Here is a 9,802-nt window from a genome sequence, read left to right as displayed (position 1 = left end):
TTCTGAGAGTGTTGCAAAACCTAGTTAAAGTTTTTTTTACAAATATTAAGGTTGAGGGTTATCATTAGAAATTTAAACCAGTCTCCTAGATAACTGACATATATTTTTTAATGTTTCATCATTTATCTTTCAAGATGGTTGCCAATATTAAAGATGACAAATCATGTTTAGAAAAATGGCCACTAGGAAAACACTCAAGCTAACATACTTCCAAAGCATTTTCCAACTTTTCAAAAAGCCACTAATATTCATAATATTCATACTTGTTTTGTGTATATGTATTTGTGTGTGTGCTCTATGCTGCCAAGTCAGATATGTCTTATAGCAACCCTAATAGGACTTTTAATGTAAGTGAGATATTTAAGAACTGGTTTTACCAGTTTCAGAGCCGCAGTGAGTTTCCGTAATTGAGTGGAGATTCAAACCCTGTTCTCGAAAGTCCTAGTCATATATTTAGATAGATAACTAGACTGCAATTGGATATATGCATAGTACTATGGTTTCTCCTTGTCTGTCACGTTCTAAATATGATGAAGCTATCAGCTATTGATATTCCCTGTTGGTACTTAATAATAACATTTTTCACTACTCCAGCAATAAGGGCTGATATTTTGTTTTATATTTTGTGAAACTCCGTTTGTCACCCCATGCTCTCTTTCCATTTGGAGGCTTAATATGCACAACCAGTTTTTTGCTCAAACAGATCTACTGTATCTCCTAGAAAACTTTCAACATATACACCTCTTGTGTGGGTCATAATGATTTGTATCAAGGAACACTCTGCCATGCCATTGTTTAAGAAATGGGAATGGCTTACCTCTAAGTAATACCTGAGTGGTATTGCCTGAAGGGCCACAGAATCTGGCAGCAGAACACAAGATACAACGTCAACATGAAATATGTGCTGGCAGAATTCTCAAAATCGTGCTGATGCAATGGCAAAAATGAAGCAGAGCCATGGGTGGGATATGGATGGCACAGGAAAGGAACACGCTTGCACAATGTCCCACATTATTTGAGACTATAGCCATGATCTTGTCAATAACTACACCAGGCCTGGATCTGGTGCAAGGCGTCAATGGGTTGAGAGATGTGTAAAACCAGCCATCCACATGTTAACAATCAAATCTCCCAGAATGGAACGCAGAATAATGTGAAGCTCACCTCCTAATCACTGTGTATCACCACCACCACCACCAGTTGTCCTGCATGTATCCTACCCAAGGAGAAGATAACTCAGATGACAGAACAGATAAGAGAGAGTTCTGTATCTCTGGCCTAATGTTAAAACAATCTTAAAACTGCAGAGCTGAAAGGGACCCTATGGGAAAGGGACCCCATCGTGTCCAGACCCTGTTTGGGAGGCACAATCGGGAATCCAACTCCCAAGCATTGGCTGCACAGCCAGAGACCTAAACCACTGAGGTATATAGCAGTTATGCACACTTAGAACTCACCAGGAAGAAAGTGGCTCTTTGCACATGAATGGAGCAGTTTGCACAAAACACTGGCCTGTCACCGGAACATACCCACAGGCAGCTGAGTACATTCCTAGCATTTTGTATAGAACAATAAGAGGTATCTAAACACCTTGGGCATAAGAACACCCCATTCCGCTGCTCTTCCTAGGACAGAATAGCTCACACAGCAAAGTGAGCAAAGGGTTTTGCCTCTGCATTTGGCAAGCCTTGATACTTCGGGTTTGCTCTTTGATCTGATGCAGGGACAGGTTGGTTTGCTCTTTCTTCCAGTGATCACACAATATAATTGCTGGAGTGAACCAAACCTTCCACAGAGTGGCCCTACCTACATCTTTCAGAGCCCCTGTCAGAGTCTTCTGCTTTTTTGGTGTGGGTAGGTGTGCTCTGTTTTGGTGCATTTCCAGCATGTGTAATCATTGGGAATCAACCAAAAGCAAGCCTTCCTAGCTGTCAAGGCTCCAAATTGAACACTCTCTTCTCCTTGATACAGGTGCAGGGGAAGTTTGTTTTTGGTTTTTTAAAGGCTGTAATAGACTATTGCTGATGCATTGCATCACTTTAAAACAAAGAAAAAATAACATCTTCTTTGGTTTATCTCGAAAGACAAATCAAGAAATCCCCTACAGCCAATCCACAGATTCAGCTGCAGGCAGTTTCTTGACTGGCTCTTCAGACAAATCAAAGAAAATATCATTTTTCTTCTTCTTTTATTTTAAAGCTATGCAGCACTTTCACAATAGTCTACCAGAGTCTTTTAAAAATTCACTTCATCTGCTCCTCCCCTGAGGATCAGAGGAAGTGTTTAATTTGACGATATTCTGAAGTACTTTGCTTATTAAGCCGCTTCAGAATATTGGAAAGAGCTAGACCAAATAGGGTTGCTCCAACATGCTCTCAGGGTGTGAGGATCGCACCAAATGACATATCGCATCTCCCACACCAGCCCACTCCAAAAGAACCAATGTAGATGTGCCCTTTATCTCCTTTGACTTACACAGCTTTCATACTCCCCCCCTCCCGGCCGTACAGTGGGGAACAGTACGGAAAAGCTACATTTTGGAATCCAAATTCCAGAATTCCTCAGTCAATATGAACTGTAATCCAAAAATATAATATTCCTGAGCTCTGCTCCATACAGACGAAAGGTGCCTTTTTTGTGTATAAAATGACACTTTCCCCTAAAATAATTAGAGGAAAAATTGAGGGTCATTTTATACATGGAAGTAAGGAGGGGGAGATGGGTCAAAGTACTTTGATCCCTGCTTTTCCCCTCCCCTTTTTGCAAAGAAAGTTGCAATATCTCCATATCATTAGTAGATTAAACAGACATCTGTACCACTTAATGATATGGGGAACTTGGGAAATTAAATAGGAAAATAAAAAACTTATTTCCTCTGCTATTCCATGGACCGGGGTAGGAAGCAAAAACAACTTACCAATTAGAGCAACATTGATGCACTCCATTGCTTTCAGAACATTTTTTTAAAAATTGAAATCTTCCTCCCAGAACCAGGAAGAAACAGGAGCAAGAATGGAATTTTTTCACTTTTATTTTAAAGGCGCTGGACCAAATAACATACCAGTCCTCTTCCCAACCTTAAGTGATCCATTTTAGCCCACTCCAAATGAACCCATGTAGATAAACAATGTGATTTGGTCCCCCCCCCCATTCTTCTTCTTCCACTCAAATTTTTAGAGAAGACTTCCCCTCCACCACCACCCAGTACCCCACCAAGACTTGCTGAAGGAAGGTAGAAAATTTTAGGAAAAGGTGCCATGTGCAGCAGGGCTGGCAGGAAACAAGCAACTGACGAGATGCGTTTCATTCACAAGGGTTCCTAAGGGGCAGCCTTGGACCCTTTGTGCGAAACCATGTATACGCAGAAACAAGCTATGGTTTCTGAAAGCAAAAGCAGTTCTGGTCTTTGGAGAAACACCAGGAGGGTAACTGGGACTTGCCCTGAAGAGGAAAGAATAAAAAGCACAGGCTGCAGTTGCAGTCCTTGCTCCATGCCTTATTTTTTGCTGCTGCTTTTTTGCAAACGGGAGAATCTGCCAGCCTTAATAACCAGCCCTGCCTGACTTGTTGCCCCCCCCTCACCTCTCCTCAGGCGCCTGAGGAAGAGGTGGTGAGTTTACTGCTTTGTGGTGCTTGGACGTGGGCCCTAAAGCAACCCTTAACTCCCATGACCAAGTGTTAAAAAGGAACCCCCACCCGCAAAATACAGAGCCTCTGGCAGTCTCAGACAGTTCTGACTTTGCTGCTGCCGTCTTTTCTCAGCATGGGCACAGGGAGAAGGGCTTATTTCCCATCATTGGCAAACCATCTATAAGCCTTGGTGTTGAAAAAGGAGAAAAGGGCTAATCTTTAAGCAGACTTGGAGGTAAACACTTTCTCTCCGTTTGGGCTGGGGCAGAATACATTGGTGGGACCTGCAGAAAATACGTGATAATCAGATGGGAGTAAGATGGGAACTCCTGGCCATCTCTAGCCAGTCTGCTGACAAGAGATTCCTCACAGGTACCGCACGTGATGATGATGATGATGATGATGATGATGATGATGATGATGATGATGATGATGATGATGATGAGTGCTATAAACCTTATGGTCAATCGCATGTGCAGAGTTTTGACCACACAATGAGTACCAGCACCAGGGCTATTCCTTTATATATTGTACAGTATATGTATCCTATCTTTGCTCTACGGAGGAAGGTAGCAGGCCTGGTTAGGCTCCCTGCACTCCGTTTGATCGTCATAAGAAGCCCATGAGATAGAGCAGACTGAGAGACAGTTACTGATTCTGTACCTGAAGAAATGGATTGCAATCTGCGACAGATAAGGCTGCTACAATATTTCTGTACTGTTTGATTGATTCTTTTGGCTGCAGCAGACTAATACAGCTGATTACTGATCCAAAATTTTAAGGGAAATTTGCATCTGACAGCAGATTTGAAGCCAAGTCTTCTCTGTCTAAGTCTGAAACAATATTTCACAAATATCAGAAGTAATTCTATCACCCTCCAGGTGATTCATTTGTCACCTGGCTAAGCACAACTTTATTTTAAGATAATTTATTTTGTTAAGTTAATCTATATTTAAGATAAGCTAATCTATATTTATTAAGGGCGCTTACACGCTGATTCAAAACACAGGTCTTGCTTCAAGAGATGCAGTGATTTGAATGTGGATATGTATGCCTTCTTTATTGGGAGCGGTTCGTGGCACAGTGGTTAAACTGCAGTATTGCAATCAAGACTCTACTCATTACCTGAGTTCAGTCCCATCAGGCTCAAATTTGACTCATCCTTTTAAGTTTGCTAAATGAGTACCCAGCTCACTGGGGGAGTAGGACAACGTGTAGCCTGCATAGTTAAATTATAAACTGCCCAGAGAGAGCTTTTAGCACTATCAGGAGGTATATAAGCAGCCCACTCTGCTTTGTTCTGCTTTGCTTTATTGACAATGAAAACGTCTTCAGCATAGTCCAAAATTAAAAGCTGTTGAAGTTGTTGGTAAACAAAGATCTTTATCCAATAAATGTTTATGTAATTGGCAACCTGTATTGGCAACAAAAAGCTGCAATGAAGATCACATGACGGGACGCAGATATATGAAGAAGAGCATGATAAAGATGTACACTGACTCCATTCTTCCTCAATTTGTACTCCAATAACATCTTTGTGGAAGCACTCATTGACTGAAATGGCAGTACCATTGCCAATGAAGAGGTTGTCAACAACATCTGATACACAGACAATAGTTAGGCATCCTTCAGTCTCTCGAGACTATGGTAACGTGCTCTGTATGGAGGACTTGGAACAGTGTCTAGTGTGGCTGAGAAGCCAGTTTGAGAGTGACAATCCCTTCCACACTGAAGACAAATGCAGTCTGTCCCCCGTCTACACAGACAATACAGTACCACTAATTGACATTTGAGATGCTTGCAAAGGTTAATCAGTGAAGTAATTAATGGACGTGATCTAAAAATGAATATTCAGAAAACCAAGTTTGTAGTTTGTTGTTGTCACCATAAGTCACGTCTCTTACTTATGATGACAGCCTTGCTCAGCTCTTATAGACTCAGGCCTGTGTCTTCCTTTAGGGGATAAATCCATCTTATATTTGGTCTTCCTCTTTTTCTGCTGCCTTCCACCTTTCTCAGCTTTATTGTCTTTTCCAGAGACTCCTGCCTTCTCATGATGAGCCCAAAGTGGGGCAGCCTCAGTTTCATTATTTGCATCACAGTGTACACAATCCTCCTAATTTTGTCCTTGTGAGAAGCAAGTGTAAGGAATTAATAAACAACCTGATGTGATAGATGTTAAACAAAGATGCAGTAACTACCACAAGGCCACCAGAAAACTTCGTAGCTGAATTAGGATTTGAACTGGGGTCTGTCTGGCTCTTGCCCAGCCCATTAACCTCTACCACACTGGCTGTCCCATAATAAAGGAAACCAAGTTCCTGGACATGTCCTGAGATTCCACTTAGATAAACACTCGGAGTATCTACCAACCCCCTCATTAGTAGTCAGAAAACCAGCATTTCAAAGAACGCTTACCAGTCGAAGACAAATTTTGGATTGGGAGGGCAGATTAACCACATTGAGTGGTAGAATATACCAGATGGGTGGGATATAAATAAATAAATAAATAAATAAATAAATAAATAAATAAATAAATAAATAAATAAATAAATAAATAAATAAATAAATAAATAAATAAATAAATAAATAAATAAATAAATAAATAAAATGAACATTGGCCAATGAGGTAAAGAGGTTCAGGTTAAGATTTATAGCTGGCATCAAACTCTGTGCACAAATGCTGGCATTGATTCCGTATATTTCACAGGTGTTTAAAAGAGTCTATGCAGCAGTCTAGGTGTCAGTAAATAATCCTGGGATCTTTGCAGCTCTATGCTAGTGAGAGTCCAGAACCCAACACAGAAGCAATTAGCTTGGTGTTTGCATTAAGGAAAGCATGTTTTAAAGGCTAAGAGAAGGCCCCATCAACTTTATTTTTCCCGGCCAGAAACATGTGATTTGAGCTGTAGGCCATCTACCTTGCTGAAGCAAAGAAGCTGCAGTGGTTAGATGCAGTGAAGGGAGGTAAAACCCAGGTCCATGTGTAGGATTTGATGGGGAGAATATCAGCAAGCTGCACAGTCCCAAGGCACCTCAGAAGGGGATGGTAAACCACTTCTGAGTATTCTCTACAGTACTTAGAAAACTCTGGAAAGGGTTGCCGTAAGTCAGAGTTGATTTGATGGCATACAGTTATTATTATTAAAAGAGAATATATGTGGGTGTACATATGTGTATACATATGCATAAGAATTCATTGATTTAAAGAAAGATTAAATTCATTGCAGCCTGTTATATGTTTAAATCCAGAAGAATAAAAGATTAGCAAACATGTTCGTGCTGGTAGAAATATGACCAATAAAACATAGCATATTTAAGGCATGTCAATTATGCTGTTCATCACTCTAACGTCCTTGTATTTTCTTTTCACCAGACATGGTAGAAATCTCCTAACTAGTGGCTACATTTCTGAATTCATTTATGTAATGTTATTGATAGCCTCCCTCACCCCAAGAGGTTACTTGTTGTCATTAACAATATGTTAACGATCAAACCTCCAGTTACATTGGTTACATCCCAGCTTTCCATCACATCCCTGGCCACCAAAAGCCAATTAAATAAATAAACTTTATGCTTCCAAAATAAAGGCTGAGAGGCAGCAAATGAGAATGACACTCTGAATGCGCTTCTTCTCCGGGCTTGAGACAAAATGATAAATATAACAGCGTGTTTTCAGGTTGATCTCTTTTTCTTAGTGATCTATTGATATGCTTCTCCCGGCCATCAGAAACTCTGCAAGTCATTATCAGTGCCCTGAACTGAGCAACACATTGAGTATAGGTTGGGATCCTTGCCTATGAAATTGGAAAAAAAAATGTGTAGTACACAGAGACCCACAGGCATTTTTTGACATTATGAAAGAATGGACAAGGTGGATTTACTTGCTTGTCAACTTAAACAAGTGCTGATGAGGACTAGACCGCATGAGTTGGATCCGGTTTTAGGTGTGTGCAACCAGAAGGATGGCGACTCTCTTGTCTCCCCTTCCTGCCTACTATGCAGAGGAGATAGCGCTAAATAAGGTGAGTTGTTTTGTGTGTAGAGATCCTTAAAAACTGGGCAGAAGCATCTTCTGACAAGTGAAGCCCATTTCCGAGCTTAGGGAAAGTGACTTTTCTGGACTATAACCCTCAGATTCCCCACAAAAAGCATATCCAGATGCCACGATGTATGCAGGGCTTTGAAAGCTGCAGTCCAAACAGGTATCGGATTTGGAGTTTCCTAGCTCTGTCCTGTTGTTCTGCTGATGACAAATCCTCGATTCAACCAAATAGTAAATGTCCTAATGGCACTTGAATGGCAATGTGAGATGACTCAGGAGGACAGTTGCATGACCAGTGTTGGCGTAAGCAATGGTCACCATGTCCAGATGCACAATGCTCTTCCATAGCTTGGGATGAGACAGCTATGGCAATGTGGTGGATATGATGTCTATCAATCAGAAAACATTTGTGACATTGCTAAGAATTTGCTAATGTGTCACTATCCATGCCCTTAAGATTACAGTTTATGGTATATACAGTACTAGGATGCTAGTATGTCCATCTGTGACTATTCTGTTTGCTACATAAGCATGATCAAGTGGGTTCAGGTACCAAAGCAAGATCTTGCCCATTCTTCTGTATGCCAGCATTTGTTCTTTCTCCTTATAGTCACTCAGATTACCCTCAGTGGGTAAGGAATACACATGCATGAACTTTGGGAAAATAGGGAGAAGGGTTTAAAAGGTCAGAATAAATCAACAAGAATGGCAGCACTTTACAGTATCCTGTGATAACTGAAAATCACTGTTGCAAAAGTGTGACCTCTGATAACAGCCACAAGAAACCACACAACTATTTCTACCTTGTACCAGTTTTAAGAGGTTCTCTGAACATTGGAGTCAAAAGCCAAAACTCAGGTGAATTGAGGATTGCGTGACTACACGCCTTCTTAATAATGGGCAGCAGCAGCAGCACCCAGACTTGAACCTTCTAAGTAATATATAAAGAGAACATTTCGTCAATGGTATTATTGCCTTGTGGCACATGTGTTATTACATCACATGAAATCACACCCCATTGGAAAACTTTCAGTGGTTGACATTATACTCAAGATGTAAGAAATAAAGAAGTCTAAGGAAATGAGACAATTTAAACCCCACATTTGGGAAGGAAAGAGAAAAGTGTGTTTTCTGCTTTTGAAAAGGCTAAATTATTATGTCTGCCCAGCAATCCTAGTGCTTTTCAGAGGTTTTCTGTATTTGCAGACAGTCATTTAGTGTAAAGGAAACAGCAAACTGCATTTTTAGTTAACTACCACCCCCAACAAATAACAAAGAACTTGTCATTTTATTGTTAGAGTGGTTCTGGTCAAATCAATTACTGGATGCAGATTTTCATTAGTGTTTCCTCTTTAGGGGTTTGGTTTTTGCTCATTGGGTAGAAAGCAAACCAGCAGATGTTATCAGGGTCCATGTTCTCCAGAGGACAGAGATGTGGTTTTTTTTTGTGAGTCAGTTTTATTTACACCTTTAGAAGTTGCTGAAAAGAATGGTTGTTAAAAAAAAGTGTGTGGGGAAGAGGAAAAAAAGTCTACAGTTTCAAGGCTTTGAAACTTCCTAAGCATGGTAATTAATTTCCTGCAAAGTCCTTGTCTCTCCCACTTAGGGAGACTGCATGAAAAAGACAACAGGACTCCTGTACCTTTAATAGTTGCGACAAGCTGCACAGGCTGAAATTCCCAGTTCCACGTAACTTTCCAAGGAGCTCTGTTCCCTTTCTTCCATGCAGCTATTTACTCCCACTTTTAATTCATTTATAGAACCATCCCAGTTTCTTTTCCCTTTCTACTTATTCCTACCAGCTCTGCTCTCCCGTCTACTCTCATGTTCTCCCAGTTTCTTTCTGTCCTCTGCATTTCCTCCTCAATATAGCTTTCTCCTTCATTCCTTACTAACAAAGAAATGTGAATATTTGGACAGGGAGAGAGGTTCATGGCCTACAAGACTTACTTGCCTGCCCGTATAGGCATGGAAAGAAGCTGCTAACAAGTCAAAATGCTGGTGTATTCTCTTGCACGTGGGCATCACTGAGTAAGCAAAGAAGTACTGCTTCTAGTTATGCTCACTTTTTTCTGCTCCATAGGGTTGTCTCTCCTTTTTTTCTTCTTTAACCATCATAATGGGAGA

Source organism: Pogona vitticeps, chromosome 2 (assembly GCF_051106095.1).
Source record: "Pogona vitticeps strain Pit_001003342236 chromosome 2, PviZW2.1, whole genome shotgun sequence".
Classification (NCBI taxonomy): domain Eukaryota; kingdom Metazoa; phylum Chordata; class Lepidosauria; order Squamata; family Agamidae; genus Pogona; species Pogona vitticeps.
Note: the sequence above shows the minus strand (reverse complement) of the source record.